A 23,153-nucleotide genomic window follows, 5' to 3' on the forward strand; every position below is an offset into this window, starting at 1 on the left:
AAGACTCGCTGAAACGCGTCTGCCTGGTGTTTCCTGGACTTTGCTTTTATTTGGCAGAATAAATCCTGGATTGTGTACCTGCATATGTCGGGCTCATTCTTTCTTGGAGTGGGCATTGGGTTTTGATATATATATATATATATACATTCTGCTCCAAAGGTTGTCCACCAGGTGAGTAGCACTCGATCAGCAGCTTTATTTATGATAGGCAGGGACAAGGATCCGCTTGTAGAAGCCGCTCCGTAATGGAATTGCCTGACGCGTTTCGAAGCTCCATATGCTTTTCTTCAGAGGCTTGAACGGAGACAGTGTGTGCAAACGCTGAACCCACTTCGCCATTTTCATATTGCACACCCACCAATGGGAAGCTCAAATGAGACTGTGCATTGTGGGAAATGTGGTCTGGATAGCACACAAATCTTGTCCTGTATGGAACCTACAAGTGGACTCGTCCTCAATCCTGTTTGCCGCTGCTGGCCCACATTGCCGACATGATAGTTACCATGTCGGGTGGCCCCCATAACATTACAGGGTGGTGCACACTCCGCGGCAGGACGGCCGCATATTACATTCTACTCCAAAGGTTATCCACCAGGTGAGTAGCACTCAATCAGCAGCTTTATTTATGATAGGCAGGGACGAGGATCCGCTTGTAGAAGCCGCTCCGTAATGGAATTGCTTGACGCGTTTCGAAGCTCCATATGCTTCTCTTCGGAGGCTTTAACGGAGACGGTGTGTGCATACGCTGAACCCACTTCGCCATTTTCATATTGCACACCCACTGATGGGAAGCTCAAATGAGACTGTGCATTGTGGGAAATGTGGTCCGGATAGCACAAAAATCTTGTCCTGTATGGACCCTGCAAGTGGACTCGTCCTCAATCCTGTTTGCCGCTACTGGCCCACATTGCCGACATGATAGTTACCATGTCGGGTGGCCCCCATAACATTACAGGGTGGTGCACACTCCGCGGCAGGACGGCCGCGTATTACATTCTGCTCCAAAGGTTGTCCACCAGGTGAGTAGCAATCGATCAGCAGCTTTATTTATGATAGGCAGGGACGAGGATCCACTTGTAGAAGCCGCTCCGTAATGGAATTGCCTGACGCGTTTCGAAGCTCCATATGCTTCTCTTCAGAGGCTTGAACGGAGACGGTGTGTGCAAACGCTGAACCCACTTCGCCATTTTCATATTGCACACCCACCAATGGGAAGCTTAAATGAGACTGTGCATTGTGGAAAATGTGGTCCGGATAGCACACAAATCTTGTCCTGTATGGACCCTGCAAGTGGACTCGTCCTCAATCCTGTTTGCCGCTGCTGGCCCACATTGCCAACATGATAGTTACCATGTCGGGTGGCCCCCATAACATTACAGGGTGGTGCACACTCCACGGCAGGACGGCCGCGTATTACATTCTGCTCCAAAGGTTGTCCACCAGCTGAGTAGCACTCGATCAGCAGCTTTATTTATGATAGGCAGGGACGAGGATCCGCTTGTAGAAGCCGCTCCGTAATGGAATTGCCTGACGCATTTCGAAGCTCCATATATATATATGGATATGGCTTATCTGGCTTTTAGACAACTAGCTGGAGCAGCAGTTCTCCGTCGCCAGGGATGGCTCAAGTCTGCTACCTTCTGTCTAGAGGTACAAAGTAAAATTTTAGACATGCCGTTTGATGGAGATGGTCTATTTAGGAAACATGTCGATGCCTTACAAGAGATTAAAAAGCATACTGACACCGCTAAAGCATTAGGTACGCTGCAATACAGGAAAACACCCTTTCGAGGAGCCCATGGCAGAGATTCCTTTCGAGGGAACTATCAGAAGTACCAACCACAATCCTATCAATACAGATATGTCTATCAGCAACTGCAGTCGTATCAAGACTCACTGTCTTTGCATACTCCAGACAGCAACCCAGAAGAAAGCAACCTACTCAGGCCAGAGACAATGCTATAAAGCAGTGACAACTTCCCAGCACCTGCTATAACTGCTAAACACAAACCTCAATTTGGCAAATATTTCCCTACAGTACAATCAGTAGAACAAAATTCCAACGGACAACTGGGTTCTGGACATCATAAAGTATGGTCATACTCTAGAATTCGTAAAAGTTCAACCGCCTCTTCCACCTCCAAAGAGTCCTCCATCTCATCTCAAATTGCTCAGAAAGGAAGCCATGGTTATGCTCCAGAAAGGGGGCCATAGTTATACTCCAGAAAGAGACTATAGAAAACGTTCCTCGTACTCAGATGAGAAAAGGTTTTTATTCCCTCTTCTTTCTGATAAAGAAGTCGGGAGAATAAAGACCCATTGTGGGTCTCAGAAAACAAAACAAATCTCTGAAGGAAGTCTTTTCGCATGGTTACCCTACAGGCGATTCTTCAAATTCTCAATCATGTGGATTTTATGACAACTCTAGGTTTGCAAGATGCATATTTCCATTTCCCTATTCATCCCAAACATCGAATATTTCTCTGTTTCACTGTGGCAGGTTCTCACTTTCAGTTCAGTGTCCTCCGTTTTGGTCTTTGTTCAGCTCCAAGAGTGTTCACCAAGTGTCTGGCTCCAGTTGCTGCTAATCTCAGGCTTCAAGGTCTGCAACTGTTTCCTTACCTCGACGATTGGCTAGTGAAAGCACCACCTTTTCAGCAGGCCTCAGAGGCAACTTTAATCTGCTTACAAATGTTTCTCTTCCTGGGACTAACTCAATTATCAGAAATCAGTTCTGCAACCGTCTCAGAAAAAGTTTTTTCTCAGAAAGATCCTAGACACTGTCCAAGGCAAGGCATTCTTATCTTCAGAAAGGCAAGCACACCTTATTTCTCTAGCGACAAAGCTAACAGGAAAAAAGTTTGCTTCTGTGCGACTGATAAAATCTCTGCTTGGCATGATGTCGTCAGCAATTCTGATTGAACCGTGTGCTCTTCTCAGAATGAGACTGTTGGACTTGGCCCTTCTGGCACGTTCACCCCTAGAACTTTTTGCAGTATCCTAGCCTTTTTCCTGTGTTGTACTAGTGGTTTTAGGCCTCTAGGCACTTTCACACTGTGTCCCAGTGGAAAGAGCGTGCGCTCTGTGTGGTTGAATGAGACTGACCTGCCCTCCCATAGGAATGCATGGGGGATCTGAGTGACCGTACTAGTTCCTGAGGCGTGGGGAGTGCAGGGTCGAGTTTGATATGTGCAAACTCGTGAGAGTGAATGCTGCGCAATGATGTGTGCGGCGTTACTGTAGCTAGTATAGAAGCGCCACTTCTAGACACTGGCATAAATGTGCAGTGACTGTCTGGCGTGTGATTGGCTGGTGTGCCTGGCTCCAGGAGTCAGGGTGGGTCTGCCCCAGTGGTGGGTGGAGAGCTCTGCAGGTTGATGAGTGGGAGGAGTACACCTAGGACCTGAATAGGGCTGGGCTTTCCCCACACAATGCTGGCTCCGCCCCCTGTGGTGCGGCTGATGACCCTGGCCTGCTCTGTGAATAGGGAGAGGGGCTGAGCAAAACAAAGTGCTCAGGAACCAGTTGCATCTGGTTCGCCCCTCCCCTGCACCTTTTGAGAACAAAGAATTTGGTGTATAAAAGAGGGGCTGTGACCCCATGAAAATGTTCTTGTGCTTAGCTTGAAACAACCAGGGGCATGCTGCTGCTGGGGCCCAGGGGAAGGCTTGCCTCCCTGGGCCCTGCCCAGCCCCTGGATGCCTGATGGACTTTGTGGGACCTTTTTGTTTCTGTTCCTGGATCTATCAATGACTTTGTGCTGGTCCTCCCCATAGCGCCTGGAGAGCGCTTCATTCTAATTTCCCCCAGAGAGAGCAGATCCTGATTGAACCACGAAGAAACTCTGCCTGACTAGAAGGACCTGGAAGAAGCTGAAGGAGGAGTAACTTTCCCTGACCTGGGGGATTGGCCTGCAGTGGGTGCCTTACTGAGAAAAGAGAGGAAAAGACTGAAAGAGACTTTGCACTTTGTTTTTCAACAATCTCCAAGGGCTTGGAAGAAGAGCTTGCCCCCTGAACTGAGTCCCAGGACCATTGGACTCATCTGCCTTCCAAAATTGAGTTGCCTGGACAATTCTTGCTTGTTTCCCGCTGGATTTGGCCCCAGTACGACTCGTACCCCATCCGCCGCGAAGCCGTGTCTTTGCCGCCCGGCACCGTGTGTCTACGCTGATCCAAAAGCGTTAGTACGCACCGTATACCTCCCGGCTGCATCGCACCTAATCTTCCCCGCCGATTCGAGACGTACAACCCTGGCTGCCTAATCCTGTACGCCGGACCCAAGCTTCGCTGTCCCGCAGGTACGGTCCGTACGCTGCTAACGTACTGCACCGTGCCGTGCTCAGAGCCGAGACGCCGCATCGCACCGATCCTCCCCGTACGCTGTACGGCGCCGAGAAGTGTCGCCGCCTATCCGCACCGAAGGTACGGCTCGAACGCCGAACGCCACGGACTCTGCAAGCTGATCCGGGCCATCCGCACGTATCCCTGAAGGTCCTGTACCAACGCCGCGTCCCAACGCCGCGACCCGACCAGCATCTGAATACGCTGCCGAACTATGACCCGGACCCATCAACTTGTCCCGCACTGTCCATCGCGGACCCCACGAACTTAAGGTACTTTGTTCTGTTCGCACCGCAGCGTGCGCGTCACGGACCCCGGAGTCCGCACCGATTGTTTGACTCGTACTTTCCTTGTTTTTAATGCGGACGAGTCGCACCCCCAGGTACGAACCGTACAAAGCCTGAAAAGAAGCAGAATTGACTAAAAGAAGCCTATTTTTGCATTTTAAGCCTTTTTACAAGAACATTGAACTTTAAAATAATACTGTGGTCATTTTAATCGTTATTCTGGTCTTGTGCTAAGCCTTATATAAAGAGAACTATTTTTGATATAACCTTGACTGGCGTCCATTTGTGGTGTGTCATTGTATTACTGTATGTGTTCACAAATGCTTAACCTATGACGCCCTGAGAATAGTCTTGACTGCTTGCGCCACACTACCTAAAGGGTGAGCAGGGGTTATTTGAAAGGGTGATCCCCTTATCCTCCTGACTTAGAATTCAGAGTCCCTGCTTGTCGCAAGTGCATACCTGTGCCATCTAGAGATTCCCAGTTCTAACATTGGTGGTCAGCGGTGAGGATTTGAATTTGCATTTGTGATTCATGTACAGTGATTGAGTGAACGCCACGTAGTGAGTTCAGACCGATAACGCAGCCACACAGTATTGATTTTTGTTTTTGCTGAAGAATCTCCACTTTAAGAAACCATGCCTAGCTCAGTCAATGGAGGCAGGGCGTCCTCTATATTCTCTGGAGTTGATGACATAGATTGGGAGGAGAGGGCACTGCTGAGGTGCACAAGTGAAGTCTTGAAAGGATACCTCTCCAAGTACAGAATTAACCAAACTGGATTGAAAAACAAGGAGCAGTACACAAAGGCGCTGAGGGCCTGGTATGAATCCAAGTTCCCAGAGAATGTGCTGGAGGTGATACCCCCAGAAGGTGCTTCTGAGCCTGGCAGAGGCCTGTCTCCAGAGGAGATGGCCGACAGGATTGCTGCAAGAGCACATGAAGTGGAGATGGCAAAGCTTCAAATGGAAAGGGATTATAGTTCTAAATTTGTTTTTAAGTGTAATTTCTGTGGAAATGTGTTTCTGGATTCACCAGTAAGGGTGGGATCCAGTGGTGGCAGCAGATGTGTGTCCAGTGCATGTATTCCCAGTTCCCGGGGTAATGGTACCTGTGTCACGTGGTGGTCAGGTTAAGAAATCAGGGGCGGTAGAAACTGTCTTACCAGTCTTGGGAGGGGTGGGGATGAATTTGTAATGCGCTGGATGAATGTGAACGTCCCATTCCCAGTTCCCAGAGTAATGGTACCTGTGTCACGTGGTGGTCAGGTTGAGAAATCAGGGGCGGTAGAAACTGTCTTACTAGTCTGGGGGGTGTGTGTGTGTGGATGAATGGTGTGAGTTCTCTGAAATAAGGAGCTTGCTGGTTGATTGGGTGTGAGTTCTCTGGGATAGGGAGCTTGCATTGGGGAGTGATTCCAAAAGGAGTGGCTGAGGTGTCTTCCAGCCCAGCGTGGTGGAAAAGGTTCAGAGTAGCCCAGCTAGGTCTCGGTGTAGGGGCTCACGTCCTGTCTCTGCGGAGAAGGAGTGGGTGGGACTGCGTGTCTCCAGGTGCCCGAAACCCAGTCTCAGGGCCTGGATGGTTTCTTTAGGGAACATCAGGTCGGGGGCCTAGGCTGTTCCAATAGGTCATTTGAGAAGGATCTCCCAGTGTCTAGAGGACGTGGAGTGTCTGTAATCAGAGCTCTAGTAGTCCTGGTGTCTGGCGGTACCGCTCCAGTTGGGAGGGTGCGGAAGTCCAGAGGGAGGGGTGAGAGGGGGAGGGATTCCCCAGTGGGAACCAGTAGGTCAGGGACCAGCCGGGAGGGCTGAGTCGCCACTGAGTGACCGTGGTGTCGCCACTTCTGTCCTGGGGGGTCTGCACGCACTGTCAGATGGACAGGAGGTCGTGAGATCAGCGCCAGGCAGACTGTCACACGACCCATTAGTTATGTGTCACTCTCGTTAAGTCCTGGTTCGCCAGGCATCTGACCAAAGGGTACGTCCCTGGGTTGGGGCGCCAGTAGTCTGTGTTTCCGGATCTGGACGTAAGGGCAGCTGTAGTCCTGAGGGCAGAGGAGGCTCATCTTGGGTGAAGAGACCCTGCTCTACAGTGGAAGGGGGTGCAGAGGGAGGGAGTCCTCGCCTCTGACCCCCGTGGATCCCAGGTGGTAGACCAGTTGGTGGAGAGAGGTCCTGAACTGGTGGGAGAGTTGTGTTCTGATGGGTACTTCCCTGGGAGGGTGCAGAACCTCAGAAGTAGAGGTAGGGTGGGGCATTCTTGCCCGTGACCTCTGGTCAGCCTGAGGGTGCGGACCCTAGGTTCAAGGATCAGTGGTAGTTGGGAACTACACTGAGAGGGAGAGTGGAGAATGGCTTGTATGCCAGGGGTTACTACCCCCCACTCTGGGGTTGGCAAGGACCAGTGGTATCTGGGTGGCCTAGGGCCTGGTCCTGGCCGTGGACAACTAGGTAGTACCAGTGGGGTAGCCTAGTTGGGCCTGAGTTTTTTTTCGGTTGTTTTTTTTTCAGATGGAACCATGTTGATTCAGAATGGCGTAGAACCGGAGAGTGTCCCTGCAGTGCGGGCCTGCGTCCGTGTTCTATCGCTCCAAGCAGGGAAGACCATCACGGTGGTGATTGGTCTGCGCTGCGTTTTGGCTGGAAGGGGGTTGTGTTGGACTTGGCCCTTCTGGCAAGTTCACCCCTAGAACTTTTTGCAGTATCCTAGCCTTTTTCCTGTGTTGTACTAGTGGTTTTAGGCCTCTAGGCACTTTCACACTGTGACCCAGTGGAAAGCGCGTGCGCTCTGTGTGGTTGAATGAGACTGACCTGCCCTCCCATAGGAATGCATGGGGGATCTGAGTGACCGTGCTAGTTCCTGAGGCGTGGGGAGTGCAGGGTCGAGTTTGATATGTGCAAACTCGTGAGATTGAATGCTGCGCAATGATGTGTGCGGCGTTTCTGTAGCTAGAATAGAAGTGCCACTTCTAGACACTGGCATAAATGTGCAGTGACTGTCTGGCGTGTGATTGGCTGGTGTGCCTGGCTCCAGGAGTCAGGGTGGGTCTGCCCCAGTGGTGGGTGGAGAGCTCTGCAGGTTGATGAGTGGGAGGAGTACACCTAGGACCTGAATAGGGCTGGGCTTTCCCCACACAATGCTGGCTCCGCCCCCTGTGGTGCGGCTGATGACCCTGGCCTGCTCTGTGAATAGGGAGAGGGGCTGAGCAAAACAAAGTGCTCAGGAACCAGTTGCATCTGGTTCGCCCCTCCCCTGCACCTTTTGAGAACAAAGAATTTGGTGTATAAAAGAGGGGCTGTGACCCCATGAAAATGTTCTTGTGCTTAGCTTAAAACAACCAGGGGCGTGCTGCTGCTGGGGCCCAGGGGAAGGCTTGCCTCCCTGGGTCCTGCCCAGCCCCTGGATGCCTGATGGACATTGTGGGACCTTTTTGTTTCTGTTCCTGGATCTATCAATGACTTTGTGCTGGTCCTCCCCATAGCGCCTGGAGAGCGCTTTATTCTAATTTCCCCCAGAGAGAGCAGATCCTGATTGAACCACGAAGAAACTCTGCCTGACTAGAAGGACCTGGAAGAAGCTGAAGGAGGAGTAACTTTCCCTGACCTGGGGGATTGGCCTGCAGTGGGAGCCTTACTGAGAAAGGAGAGGAAAAGACTGAAAGAGACTTTGCACTTTGTTTTTCAACAATCTCCAAGGGCTTGGAAGAAGAGCTTGCCCCCTGAACTGAGTCCCAGGACCATTGGACTCATCTGCCTTCCAAAATTGAGTTGCCTGGACAATTCTTGCTTGTTTCCCGCTGGATTTTGCCCCAGTACTACTCGTACCCCATCCGCCGCGAAGCCGTGCCTTTGCCGCCCGGCACCGTGTGTCTACGCTGATCGAAAAGCGTTAGTACGCACCGTATACCTCCCGGCCGCATCGCACCTAATCTTCCCCGCCGATTCGAGACGTACAACCCTGGCTGCCTAATCCTGTACGCCGGACCCAAGCTTCGCTGTCCCGCAGGTACGGTCCGTACGCTACTAACGTACTGCACCGTGCCGTGCTCAGAGCCGAGACGCCGCATCGCACCGATCCTCCCCGTACGCTGTACGGCGCCGAGAAGTGTCGCCGCCTATCCGCACCAAAGGTACGGCTCGAACGCCGAACGCCACGGACTCTGCAAGCTGATCCGGGCCATCCGCACGTATCCCTGAAGGTCCCGTACCAACGCCACGTCCCAACGCCGCGACCCGACCAGCATCTGAATACGCTGCCGAACTATGACCCGGACCCATCAACTTGTCCCGCACTGTCCGTCGCGGACCCCACGAACTTAAGGTACTTTGTTCTGTTCGCACCGCAGCGTGCGCGTCACGGACCCCGGAGTCCGCACCGATTGTTTGACTCGTACTTTCCTTGTTTTTAATGCGGACGAGTCGCACCCCCAGGTACGAACCGTACAAAGCCTGAAAAGAAGCAGAATTGACTAAAAGAAGCCTATTTTTGCATTTTAAGCCTTTTTACAAGAACATTGAACTTTAAAATAATACTGTGGTCATTTTAATCGTTATTCTGGTCTTGTGCTAAGCCTTATATAAAGAGAACTATTTTTGATATAACCTTGACTGGCGTCCATTTGTGGTGTGTCATTGTATTACTGTATGTGTTCACAAATGCTTAGCCTATGACGCCCTGAGAATAGTCTTGACTGCTTGCGCCACACTACCTAAAGGGTGAGCAGGGGTTATTTGAAAGGGTTATCCCCTTATCCTCCTGACTTAGAATTTAGAGTCCCTGCTTGTCGCAAGTGCATACCTGTGCCATCTAGAGATTCCCAGTTCTAACAGAGACCATTACAGGAGGAGCTGGACATTCAGAGGCTCCAAGTAAACGGATCGTTCGCCCTCGTGCAGATAACTCCAGTCATAAAAACAGCTCTTCTCTGGTGGCAGTCCTCCAGGAATCTCTCAACAGGGTTAACTTTCCGTTCTCTGATACCAGATTTTGTCCTCACTACGGATGCTTCTCTAGAAGGCTGGATGGCTCACCTTTATGACCTCTGCATAAGGGTCAAGTGGTCCAAGGCGCTTTCAAGACTGCACATCGATTTCCTGGAGTTGCAGGCCATTTTCCTAGCCTTACAGGCATACCTTCCAAGAATACAGGGTACTTTGGTCCTTATAAGAACGGGCAATACTACATGCATGCGTTACCTCAACAAGCAAGGAGACACAACCTACCATATCTTATCGCTGGAAGCACAGGAAATCTGGAAATGGGTTCTCTCACACCACATCTCTATAAAGCTGAAACCTCTTCCAGGGGTGGACAACAGTCTGGCAGATAATCTTAGCAGGACTCCCAATTGTTGCCGTGAATGGGAGCTCAATCAGACGGTTCTCGATCTCATCTTCCAGATATGGGGCAAGCCCAACTAGGATCTCTTTACCTCATGAATGAACCTGAAATGCCAATTCTTTGCCAAGAGGGAACCAGAAAGAGGATCATGGGGAAAAGCTTTTCTAATAAGGTGGTAGGGGATCTTTGCTTACACCTTTCCCCCTTACCCGTTAAAACCAAGGCGTCTGGTAAAAATGAAAAGGGAGCCATGCGGTCTGATCCTCATTGCTCCATGTTGGTCACGCCAACATTGGTTCACGGAGCTTCTTCTGCTCTCGGAATGCAAACCTTATTGCCTTCCAGTATTATAAACGCTGTTAACAATGAGCAAGGGCCAGATTCTCCATACACATCCAGCATCACTACAGCTGCATGTGTGGTTATTGAACTCAATGAATTTAAGGACATAGACCCACCACAAGACTGTAGAGACATTCTTTCTAAAGCTGGGGCATTCTCTTCTATTAAGACTTAGTCTCAAATGGAAATGTTTCTGTTCATGAAGTCTTCAGAGCAATGTGCACCCGTTTGAGTATTTTCCAGATAATATTTGCCTTATCTTCTATCCCTGGCTAAATCAGGCCTTATGTACACTTCTATTAAGGTACATATTGCCACTATCTCTACTTAGATGTTCTTCTGGAGGTTTATCTCTTTGTTCATGTCGACTTGTAAAACAGTTCATGAAAGGACCTTTCGCAGTGTACTCTCCTATTAGAGCTCCTCCTCCGGAAAAGAGACTTTAGTTCTTGCATAACTTATGAAACCCCCCCATTGTGCCTATACACAAAGCTGAGCTCAAGCTTATTTTCTGGAAAGTTGCATTATTGTTGGCTCTTACTTCAGCAAGGAGAATCAGCGAAATCCAAGCTTTCCCAATTAAAGAACATTACCTTAGTTTTACAAATGACAATGTACTGCTTGGAACAAATCTAGTATTTATTCCAAAGGTACCTTCTGCTGTCCACCTTAATGAGCCGGTTACTCTGAGAACATTCTTTACAAATCCTACTTCCCTGGCTGGAAAAGCTCGTCATACTTTAGTTATAAAGAGCTCTCTCAAGTTTTATTCATCACATACTAAAAGCATATGAAAATCTGATCAGCTGTTTGTCTCCTATGATTCACAAAAGCCAGGTACTGCAGTGACTAAAGCAACGATTTCCAAGTGGTTTGCATTAATTTCTGCCATTCTGAAGCAGGCAGGCCACTTACTTTCAAGCCTGAGGCTCTTTCTACGAGAGCAGTATCATCCTAAGTGGCGCTCTTTGCAGGAGCGCCATTGGATAAAATGTGCCGTGCTGTAACATGGAAAGGTGTACATACATTTACTCGGCATTACTGTCTGGATTTGGCTACGGATGCGGATGTGGCAGTAGGGCAAGCAGTCTTACACAATCTTTTCCAATACGGTAAGCTTCTGTTTTAGAGGTGCTTAATTAATTTCAATTCAGTGGTGTTCTGTTGACATGTAATTGCTATGTTTTGTATGCTCTTTTATAATCATTGGTGTGTGTATATATATATATATATATATATATCTCTCAACAACTCGCAATCAAAACTCCCTGAAAGGGAATCACGGGCGCAGACCCCTTGGAGTGCCAAACAGTTTATTCAATAAATTTCCCCAGCACAGATGTCAGGACGCGTTTCGGCCGTCACAGCGGCCTTGATCACCTGACCACGCATTAGTGCAAGCCCACTATTTAAAGTGCAAGTGCAATCAAATTAACAATGGACATAGAAAACATATTGTGACATCAGGAGATTTTTCAAACAAACAATGCGATATAACAAAAATTCAATTTTTTGCTGTTTCATATATTCAATCACATTGTAACTGACAAATACATGCCTAAATGCCTGTGACGTTATCAGGAGATATTTTACATATATCTATTTCCCTGGCGTCAAGAGACCTGATGTCATTATGTCCTATTGATATTTATATAGAGTGCTAACCGTGTCAACAAAAACCCATCATAACGAAAAATAATAAACGCTTTCACAAATGTCCAACAAAATGTCAAATATATATAAATAAATGCATAAGTGCCTAAATATTTGAAGGACATAAAGTGACTGGTGCCACTTGATGCAGAGACGAGGCAATCACATTAATACAATAGTCCAACTCTATGTTTTCAATATAGGATCAAAATAAAGTGCAAAATGCAACAGTACTTTAAAACATAGAGTGACCAATATAAATAGCATTAGTCCAACTTTAGGACTCTATATGTCGAGTACAATATCAAATAAAGTGCAGAATGCAACAGTACTAGATAACCTAAAGTGACAAATGCTCTTAGTAATGATTCAACTCTAGAATTCTATATTTTAGATATAGTATCAAATAAAGTGCATAATGCAACAGTACTAGAAGACCTAAAGTGACAAGTGCTACTAGTGCAAGATAACAATGGCAATCAATTGATGGAGACTAACCATGAGATGTACAAACAAATCCTGTTATATAAATATATAAAAGGATACAAAGTATTTAAATACAGCAAAACAGTAAGTTACAATCATATTCATTGAAAGTGGCGAGTAAAAATCGAGGATATATTTAAGAAAAGGACCAGTGACATAATTAAAATGATCAATAAAAGGAACTGGGTATAAAAAATGAAATACTACCCTACATATCCTTAAAACCAATCATTAAAATCAGCACAGAAAGTCCCCAAGTTTATATTTTATACCTGCCTTGCCAAGAGTACAAGTTAAAGTAAGGGCATTGTCAACAAATAAAACAAAGGTAGCCTATATTTGTATGAAATTTACAGAAAAGTATAAAGATCCTCCGTGGCATTGAGGCCACTCGGCCATTTGGAATCAAACTCTAAGATATATTGGGTTTCCAAACGACGAAGTGTTGCCTCCCTATTGCCACCTCGTTTCCTCAATGGTACCGATTCGATTGCAAAATATTTGAGGCATTTGGGGTCACTGTTGTGTACCTTTTCAAAATGCCTGGCCACGGGGTAATTCTGATCTTTATTGTTAATGGCTCTAATATGTTGCAAGATGCGTTTATGCACTGCCAACTTTGTGCTGCCAATGTATTTCAAAGAGCAGTCACATTCCAGGACATAAACACAGTAGTCCATTTTACATGTCAGATGTTGTTTGATTTCCCGTTGTGTACCCGGGACTGTTGTACAATACGTTTTGGTATTTATGCCAAATTGGCAGGCCTTCCATGTAGAGCATTTAAAAAAGCCATTTCTTATAGGCAACCACATTTGTTTTTTAAAAGTATCTTGACTGTTACCAGTCAACATATTGCCCATACTCTTGGCTTTCCGGAAAGTAATAGAGGGATTGAGTGGCATGTAACACCCTATCACTGGGTCTTCACGTATAAAATGCCAATGCTTTCTCATAATATTCCTCAATTCCTTTTCTTGTTTGGAATATGTTAAAATGAGGCGTACCGGTGCCTTATCGGTGTTTGGTGCCTCCATCCTATCTTTTTTTCTATATTCCAAAATTTCCTCTCTCGGTTTCAGTTGGGATCTTTTCATGGCAGCTTCCACGACTTCAAAACTATACCCTCTAGCCAAAAACCTCAACATGCATTCTTTTTGTTTTATTTCCATATCCTGAGGATTGCTACATATACGCCGGATACGGAGCATCTCACCATAGGGTATACTCCTAATCAGATGTGGGGGATGCGAGCTAGTTGCATGGGGGAGTGTGTTGCCTGCCGTGGGTTTTCTAAAAAGGGTAGTAGTTAAAATGTTGTTATTTACTAAAACCTGTACATCTAAAAATGTCACTGTCTCATTGCTCACATTTGATGTAAAAGAAAGATTAAAATCATTACAATTGATATCTTCTACAAATTTCTGCACACTTTCTTTAGACCCTTGCCATATGATAAAAAGGTCATCAATATAACGAAACCACAGGATCACATTTTGAGTAACAACCTGCTGATATTTGCGCCTGACCACCAGCTCCTCCCACCAGCCCATAAACAAACCGGCATAGCTGGGGGAGAAGCTGGCGCCCATCGCTACTCCCCACAATTGCTGATAAAAACAACCATTAAATAAAAAAAAGTTGGGGCGTGGCTAGGCGCCCGTAGGAGATGGCGGCGTTCGGGTGACGGCTCCGTCCGAACCGGAGGATACCGGCGGTTCGCGCACCTGTTTCCAGCAACGGAGGGAAGCCCCTTACACCGGAAGATGCCAGGCTCACTTTCATTCCCCTTTCGTTCCTAAGGCACAGCTATTTTGGACTTTACAGCCCATTTTACCTCCGGTCGCGGCTTGTCATCGGCCGCGACCGCCATTTTGTTTATTTTTGCCCGCGAACGCTTCAGCAGCGCGTCCTAGCGCGCATGGGATTCCTGGATGCCTCGTTCGCACTCAAATGACCCCAGCATCCTCTGAGGCACAAATGTGGCGGATCAATATTCTAAGGTGACTTTTCTTTATTTTTCTTCTGTAGGGGTGGCCTTTTTCATGGTTCTGACTGGAATTTTTGGCTCTCCTCATGCACGGCGGCCATTTTATGACTTTAGTCTTTGATACTTACGTCTACAGTTTTTTGTCTGGCACGCCTCTACATTAATTTGTCCTTTGGAGCTTTTTTAGTCGAACGTTGAGATCATCTTGCATGTTTTGACTGGAATTTTCACCTCTCCTCATGAAGGGCGACCATCTTTAGGACTCCACTCTCCAACACCTATGAGTCCAATTTTTCGGCCTGGCATGTTTCTGTATTAATCTGCTTTCTGATCCTTTTTGAGTCGGGCAATAGGATATCTTAAGACCTCACGCTCCATAGGCGTGCTGATGGCGGATTGCTCCAGCAGAGTTCAAAAGCGTAATTTCATTAAAAATTCCAAGTTATTCACGGCACTAGCCCATTTGGAAGCTTCAACTGAGATGACGTCGACTGCGGACACCCCCTCACAACCCTCAGCAAAAGCGAACTCTAAGAGGTTAAAAAAGGACCCCCCTTCGCCTCCTAAGTCCTCTTCGCCCATCTCTATGGAGTTACTTCTCGAAGAGATACGGGCCTTGCGCCCTTACATGGAAGAGACTAATGCTAAGTTGCAGATTCTCACTGACAATTGGGCTTCGATGGATGAAAGAGTATCGTCGGTGGAGCGTGATGTCTCCTCTCTTCAGGACTCTGCGACCAAGGTCTCCCACATGCACACGCAGATTTCCTCTCTTCAGAAGCAGGTGGAGGACCTTGAAAATCGCAACAGGCGCAACAATCTCCGTATTTACGGCTTGGTGGAGGGTTGTGAGGGAAATGATCCCATCAGCTTTTTCAAGTCCTTTCTCCCGAAGCTTCTTCACCTACCCGAAGACACCTCACTAAATATCCAACGTGCCCACAGGCTTGGTCGAGCTTCCTCCTCTCCTTCCACGTCAACGAAGCCTAGAGGTGTAATAATGTACTTTCTAGAGTACACAGACTTGTTGAAAGTCCTCTTAGCCGCCAAAGCCTCCCCTCGCCTCACATGGTCAGGCTCCACTTTGTTTTTTGCGCAGGATTATGCCAGGACCACTGCAAACCGCCGCAAGGCCTTCCTTGATATGAGACCTGACCTTCGCTCCATTGGTGCCAGATATGGGCTTTTTCATCCTTGTCTATTTAAGGTCACTCATAATAACAAGACTACGACATATGAGGATCCAGCGCGCCTTCGAAGCTTCCTGAACTCTTGTGGTCAACATGACATGGAGACAGCCGGTCCCTCTTCCCACCCACCATGACTTGTTTTTGTAGTTGCAATTTGATCCTCTAATTTGTTCTGCTTTAATGCCTTCATTTTTGCAGGTTCTTCAGATTGTATGACTTCTAGTTAAGATTATATTTCTCATTTTATCGTCTGATAGTGTTGTTTTAGTTCCTCAGTTGGTCACATGTTTCTTTCTTATCTTCGTTGTGTTCGAGTTTCTAACCATGTTCTTTTTCTTCCTTCACAGATCATTGTTTTGCGTTCCGTTGTGTTATCTCTGGTTGGACGTCTCCCTCATCCCGATTGCCCTGCCTCTCCCAGTTGGCCCTACCTCCCTCCCCTCATCTCCACATGTGTTTCCGTTTGTTCCCAGTTCCTGATTGTATTTTTCCCATGCTACCCCTCGTAAGTACTCTTCATTCCTTATTTATCATGTTTTTTTACGTTCTTTGTTTTCTTATCTCACCTTTCCCCTCGTTGTTTTCAGATTTATTGGTGTCATTACCTCTTCCATGGTTCTTCTCCACTTCTCTTTCGCCATTCTTTCTTCTCCCCATTGTATATTGGCTCTCTTGCTTGTATTCATCTCCCTTTACCTATTTGATTCTCCCTCGGACCTTACTCATCATTATCTTTAAGAATTATTGTATCTTCTTATCATTCTTTCTATTTTCTTGGCTCTTTCCTATTTCTATGGCTTCCCTGGTTCCTCTCTCACTTTTTCTTCTACCCCTGTTCCATCACGTTAGTTCTCACCTCACTCTCTTTTTCTCTTGTGCCCTTACTCGCTGCGAGACATGTCCTTGCTGTCCTACCTTCCAATTGATCCATTTTTTGATTAATCCTTAATGTCAGTTCGAATTGTTTCCTGGAATGTTAAAGGTCTGCATTCTCCTATCAAGAGACAAAAAATCCTCTCTCATTTAGCCAAATTGAATGTAGACATTGCTTTTTTACAAGAAACCCATTTGTCTGACGTTGAGGCTGCTAAACTTAAGAGAGGCTAGGTGGGTGCTGTATTCTCATCTCCGGGTGATGGTAAGAGAAACGGTGTGGCTGTATTGGTTCGTAAATCTTTTGCTCATTTGCTCCTGACTTCTGAATCAGATCCTGAAGGTAGATGGTTGTACGTCGAACTCTCCTCAAAGGGCGCCCCTCTCTCCCTTCTTAATATCTACGCCCCTACTGGTGGTGATCAGATTTTTTGGCGTGCAATGGCCTCCCGTATCACTGAATATATTGATGATAATTTTATTTTAGCTGGTGATTGTAACCTTCCCTTTGACCCTTTTTTAGACAGAAACTCCAAGGTACCTTTTGTCCCTAATAAATCTCACAAGCTTTTCGCTCAAGCGATATCCCAACATAAACTCATTGATGCTTGGCGTCTCTGCAATCCTACCTCTAAAGAATTCACCTTCTACTCCCCGACTCACCATTCCCAGTCGCGTATTGACTATATTTTCCTTTCCCACCATTTGTCCCAATCCCTAACCCACGCTGATATAGGCCCCATCTTATTTTCTGACCATGCCCCCGTTTTGATAAACATTGACATCTTACCCAAATCCACTGGACCAAAGAGATGGCGCTTTAACAACACTTTACTCCTCGACCCCAAATTCTCCGCCTCCTTTGTAGATTTCACCACAGAATTTTTCACCATTAATGACACACCCACTGTGCCTAACCACGTTGTTTGGGACGCCTATAAAGCAGCAGCTAGAGGTTTTATTATCAGCTTTGTGGCTACCAAACGCAAGATTGCTCGTAAACGCACCAGTGACCTCCTTTGTACGATTAAAAAGTTAGAGCATTCTTTCTATACATCCCATTCGCAAGAAAATCTGACCGCCCTCATTGCTGCTAAGATGCAGTTTAACAAACAATCCACTGAGGATGCTTCATTGTATTTGTTGAAATCCAGTTCAAAATTCTATGGTGGTAAAAATAAGGCGGGGAAGATCTTAGCCAACTATTTAAAAGTTAAACAAACCAAACTGAATATTGAATCTATCTATGATGCTAATTCTGTTTTAAAGCATACAGATGTTGACATTTTAGAGCAATTCTCCCAGTTTTATTCCAAACTCTATTCTTCTGAGACGCACCCCACTGCTCATTCTCTTGCTACTTTCTTTGCCACCATCCAACCACCTTCCAATTTCCCTCTTGATTTATCTGCCCTTGAATCACCAATATCCGGTGATGAATTACTCAAAGCACTTCAGTCACTCAAGAAGGATAAGGCCCCTGGGCCAGACGGATTCACAGTTGAATTTGATCTGCATTTCTCCAAATTGTTGTTACCCAGACTCCACTCCCTTATTGATTCCTTCATATTAAATGGTTCTTCCTCAGGTACATTCTCAGACGCCCACATTTGTATTATACCCAAAGAAGGCAAAGACACCCAGCATTGTAAAAATTACAGACCAATTTCTTTGGTCAACATTGATTATAAACTGTATGCCAAATCTCTCGCCATTCGATTAGACCCTTATCTTCCTGAACTGCTAGGCCCTGAACAATCTGGCTTCGTTAAAGGTCGCTTCATCACAGATAACACCAGACTTTTGTTCAATGTCCTCTCCAAATCCCCACAGTTCCAACACCCACTAGCAGCCATTGCCCTAGACGCAGAAAAAGCGTTCGATAGAGTGGAGTGGACTTTCCTCTTCTCCGCCCTTAAATGGTTTGGATTTGGCCCACATTTCATCTCCTTTATCTCCTTCCTTTATTCCAGTCCTAGAGCGGCGGTTTGCGCCAATGGTCTAGTTTCCTCTTTTTTCAATCTAGGTAGGGGTGTTCGTCAGGGATGCCCTCTTTCCCCTTTTCTTTTTAATTTGGCCCTGGAACCTTTTCTTTCAAAGCTTCGTCAGAATCCCAACTTACATGGTTTCCAAATCTCCCACACTAATATTAAACTTGCTGCCTACGCAGACGATATTCTATTATTCATGTCTAATCCCGCAACTTCTATTCCCGCATTCCTAGCTGAAGTTCATGACTACTCCCAGATTTCAGGTTATAAGCTAAACAATGACAAGTGTGAGATTTTACCCCTTACTAAGTTCACTTTTAAACCGGACTTTATGGCATCCAATTTTACTTGGAGCCCCTCACACATCAAATATCTAGGTCTACACATTACTTCCTCCCTCTCCGACACTGTCTCGCTGTGCCTCAATAAATGCACCCAGAAATTATCCGACCTCACTTCCAGATGGCACCCATTATACCTTTCCTGGTGGGGTCGTCTTGATACGATTAAAATGATGCTCTCCCCGTTAGTCCTTTACACCATCTCCAACATCCCAATTCCTATCCCTGCTAAGTTCTTTAAGAAAATCAACACTATTCTCTCTTCCTTTCTTTGGTCCGGCAAAAAAGCACGTATGTCCCTGCTTAGATTGCAACTCCCCAAATCCGAAGGTGGAGTTAATTTCCCGAATTTTCCCGCTTACCACAAAGCATTCCTTCTGCGGCAAGCTTCCCATTGGCTGCAGGACCCTGCTGAGCCGTCCCCCTTATGGGTTGCCATTGAGCGACTTTCTTTATCCCCTTTCACTTTTGCTGAATACCTCTCATTCTCTCGTAAGCCTCACTTTTCCTCCATTCCTATCCACAAGTTTACCGCCAAGTTGCTTCTTTCCACCTCTCTAAGCCCCCCTTCCTCTACAGCAGAGTTTCTCAATTCCACTATCTGGCACAACAATAGTATAACCATCAATCGCAAGCCCTTTTATTGGAAAACCTGGAGACAGAGGGGTTTAATCTGGGTATCTCAGCTCTTCTCTAATTCTGATTTCTTATCCTTCTCCGTTCTCAGCCAACACTTCCATCTCCCCCGTTCTTTTGCCTGCAAGTATCTTATGCTTAAAAATGCAGTCATGTCCACTTATGCTCTTCTCTCTAACCCCCTCATGCATACCCATCCTCCAAATCATACCTCACAGCTTCATTCCTTCTTGCGCACTCACCCTACAGCCTCCTCAATATACCACTCATTTCATACGACTCTCACACCCAGGCCGAAGTCCAAAGTTGAGGAACAGTGGGAATCTGACCTTGCCATTTCTTGGCCCACCTCCCTTTGGGATAAATTATGGACCAAACTTCGCAAGACATCTAGAGCTGCTTCTCTTACACAAACTCTCTTTTTCACATACAACAGGCTTCTCTTTTCTCCCCAGGTGTTGAATAAGAGATTCTCTTCTACACCGGATCTTTGTTGGTCCTGTTCTGCTCCTAAGGCCACTCTCTTCCACATGCTTTTCTCTTGCACTTTCACGCAAAATTTCTGGACACTAGTCTGGGCCCAAATCAATGCCATATTCCGCACTACATCTCCCTTCTCTTTTGTCAATATTTTTTTAGGTAGCCTTTCTCCTTGTTGGGATGACACTGATCTTAATACGCAAATTGTTGACTTGTTGTTAGCTGTTGCTTTCCAGCAAATCACCGTCAACTGGAAAAACTTTACGAATATTTCTTTTAAAGCATGGTGGTACAATGTTTGTTACAATCACAGGCTAGATACTGCTTTTGTACACCCCCTTAGTTTGGCTGCTAAACGACATGATTTATGGCTTCCTGTAACCTTGTATCTAGATACCTGTGCTAAACGTTCCTCTCATGTTTCACCCATTCAGCAAGAGGTCTCTAAGCCTCCCTGAGTGACATTGCTTTTCATTTGTACTACTCTTTTCATATAAGCTACTTTATCGTTCATTATTACCAGCGCTGCTTTTTGTTACTTAGCCTTAAACTTCTGTTATCCTCTGATTAATTGTATATTTTCATTGCCATGTTTTACTTTTCTCCTCTAATTGAAGATATGTTTGTATTCTTTCTCATGTATTGACACCTTTACTTATCCAATAAAAACCTTTTGAACTTAAAAAAAAAATAAAAAAAAGTTGTTCTCCAAGCAGAAGGAAAGCATGCTTAATAACATTTTGGTATGATCAGCATATTCAATTGTTCTGGTACTCAAATAAAACTCGGCCGCTCTCAGACCATCTTGATGTTTGATGCTGGTGTATAGCAAACATACATCCAAGGTAACTAACTGATAGTTCTCTTTCCAAATGAAGTTATCGATCTTTTTTAGAAAGTCACCTGTGTCTTGGATGTACGAATCCAACTTTTTCATATGGTCTTGCAGGAAGTAATCAATGTATTTTGAAAGGTTCTCAAAGGGGCCATCACAAGCAGATATAATTGGTCGGCCCGGAGGTAAAGTCAAACTTTTATGGACCTTGGGGATGAAGTACATATAAGGAGTTAATGGATATTCTTTTTTGATGAATTTGAATACTTCCCAGCTAAGGAGACCCATACCTTTCCATGCCAATACATTTCTAAATAGAGTCTCTTGTGCACTTTTGTATTTGAAAGGAGTACTTTTGCTGTAACATCCTGCTTCATCCAGTTGCCTGTGGGCCTCTTTGAGATAATCCGCTGTGGGCCATAGTACAATGTTACCTCCCTTGTCCGAATTGCGGATGATTAGGTCTGCCTTCTGTAGCTTCGAAATCAATTGTTTAAATTTTCTTTGTTGATTGGAATATTTCTGTTTCCTTGCTGAATTGCTCGTATACATACGTTTTTTAAGCTGAATTGTTACATGGTCGCTAAATGTATCCAACCCGTCGTGAGAGGATAGAGGGATAAATTTCGATTTTGGTTTGAAGGGAGTATCAGGCTTCTTTTGGTTATAGATTGAAATTGATTCACCTGATACTGCTGTATCACCCACTGCCAACTGATATATATCATTATACAGTGCTGCATCCGAAACCTGAAGATTACTGAGGCTAGTGCTGTTGTCTGACCTTTTATCAGTTTCCAATGCTGGCTTCTGCAGATGTGATTTTTTAAGTTTGAGTTTCCTAATAAATAGGTACACATCTGCTCTAGTACGAGTATAATGAAAATTTGTTTCTGGGCAGTAGCTTAACCCCAGGCTCAGTATTTGATTTTCCGCTTTCGTCAATTTAGTTTGTCCCAAATTGATGATTGACTTGAGCTCCTGAGCCTGATGGCCGCCGGCTTCGGTTTCTAGTATCTTCGTGAGCGACCGCGTCCGCGTCCTCGCTTCCTTATTTCGCCGTTGCTTGTTTGCCCGGCGTCTCGCCCGTCTTCTTTGGCATTTTGTGGTGCCGTCATGTTTTGCGGTCTTGGCCTCAGTGTCTCCCTTCTCCCTTGTTTTAAAACGTCCAACTCTTCCCCCACCGTCAGTTTGATTCCTGATGTATTGCGTACCCCTTTGTTTTCTGATTCACTCTCCCTTGCTGAGCTAGAGAGTGAAGAAAGTTCCACGTGCTCTTTCTGGGACCCCTTGTCTCCATATCTTTTATTGGCCGTGGCTACTCTCAGGGAATCATAGCGCCGTGCAAAAGTGAAGATTTGACCATTTGCATAGTCATCACGGTCTCGTTTAAATTTCCAAATTTTCCGTGCTTTTATTTTCTCCTCCTCTTTTCCCAGTCGATTATTCATGTCTTCCCTGAGCTTGGCTTGGAGTTGGGGGTCATGTCCTTGTTGCTGAATAAGAGCTTCCTGGGCATCTATTTTAGTTTGTAAAGCTGCTCCATCTATTTCAGCATATTTCACTAAAATCTGGACTAAACGCCTCGAAGAGTCCAGATTACATTCCCCCCACTCTGCCATCATCAAGGGGTTAGGTGTTTCATAGCTGGGGCCAACATAATTCGAAGCCCCCTTGGGATTCTACCGACGTCTAAATATCTTTTTAGGGATCGGGCTTCCCACCACTTAGCAGTTTCTTGTTTTTTCATTTTTTCAAGTACTTTAAACTGTTCTTTTAAGCCAACAGGCTCTTGGTTAGTCTCCTTTGATGCCCCAATTAATGTAATCGCCTCATTCTCCAAGGCATCCGAAATATTGGCAGCAAGCTCACGGGCTGCACGCTTGTCCACCGACATCTTGTCGTAGGGGATTGATTTAAATAAACTGTTCTGTACACAATGGGGAAACAATTTAACGAATGGAGCAAAAAGGAACACTCTCTTAATTCGTTTTTCCTCCCAGTGCGGGCACACCTCCTTCCCGGAACCTCAAAGTCACATACAGACGTAAATCCTTACCGGAGAGATAGAGGCAGAATACTGAAATGAAAGCTCCCCGCAAGATGCCAGCTCAGCCGTGCAATCTTCACCAACAGCGGAGAGCACCTTCTCGTGCCTTTCACTTGTCCGGATAACGTCGCAGTGAAGAATCCGTCGGGTCCCGAGGGGATTCGCCTAGTTCCTTTTCCTCGGACTTTGCATAGTGCCCCGGGGGTCCCCGCCGTCACTCACCACAAGCCTGTGGTTGTAAACGCTCGGGAGGCCCTCGAGCGCAGTCAGCTGTTTTCAAAGCAAATCCACTTGTATAGGAGGGGGTCCGCGAAC

General features: G+C 46.1%; 1 long non-coding RNA gene across 7 annotated transcripts in view; it reads left to right on the forward strand.

Moving 5' to 3' along the window:
• Positions 1 to 23,153, forward strand: part of LOC146859984 (uncharacterized) — a 566,738-nt gene that overhangs the window by 101,523 nt on the left and 442,062 nt on the right. For all 7 annotated transcript variants that reach the window (XR_014978752.1, XR_014978753.1, XR_014978754.1 and 4 more), the window contains one exon: positions 15,980 to 16,137. This is a non-coding gene — a long non-coding RNA (uncharacterized LOC146859984). The remainder of the gene's footprint in view (positions 1 to 15,979; positions 16,138 to 23,153) is intronic.

The sequence above is a fragment of the Triturus cristatus genome, chromosome 3_1 (assembly GCF_964204655.1).
Source record: "Triturus cristatus chromosome 3_1, aTriCri1.1, whole genome shotgun sequence".
In the NCBI taxonomy this organism is placed as follows: domain Eukaryota; kingdom Metazoa; phylum Chordata; class Amphibia; order Caudata; family Salamandridae; genus Triturus; species Triturus cristatus.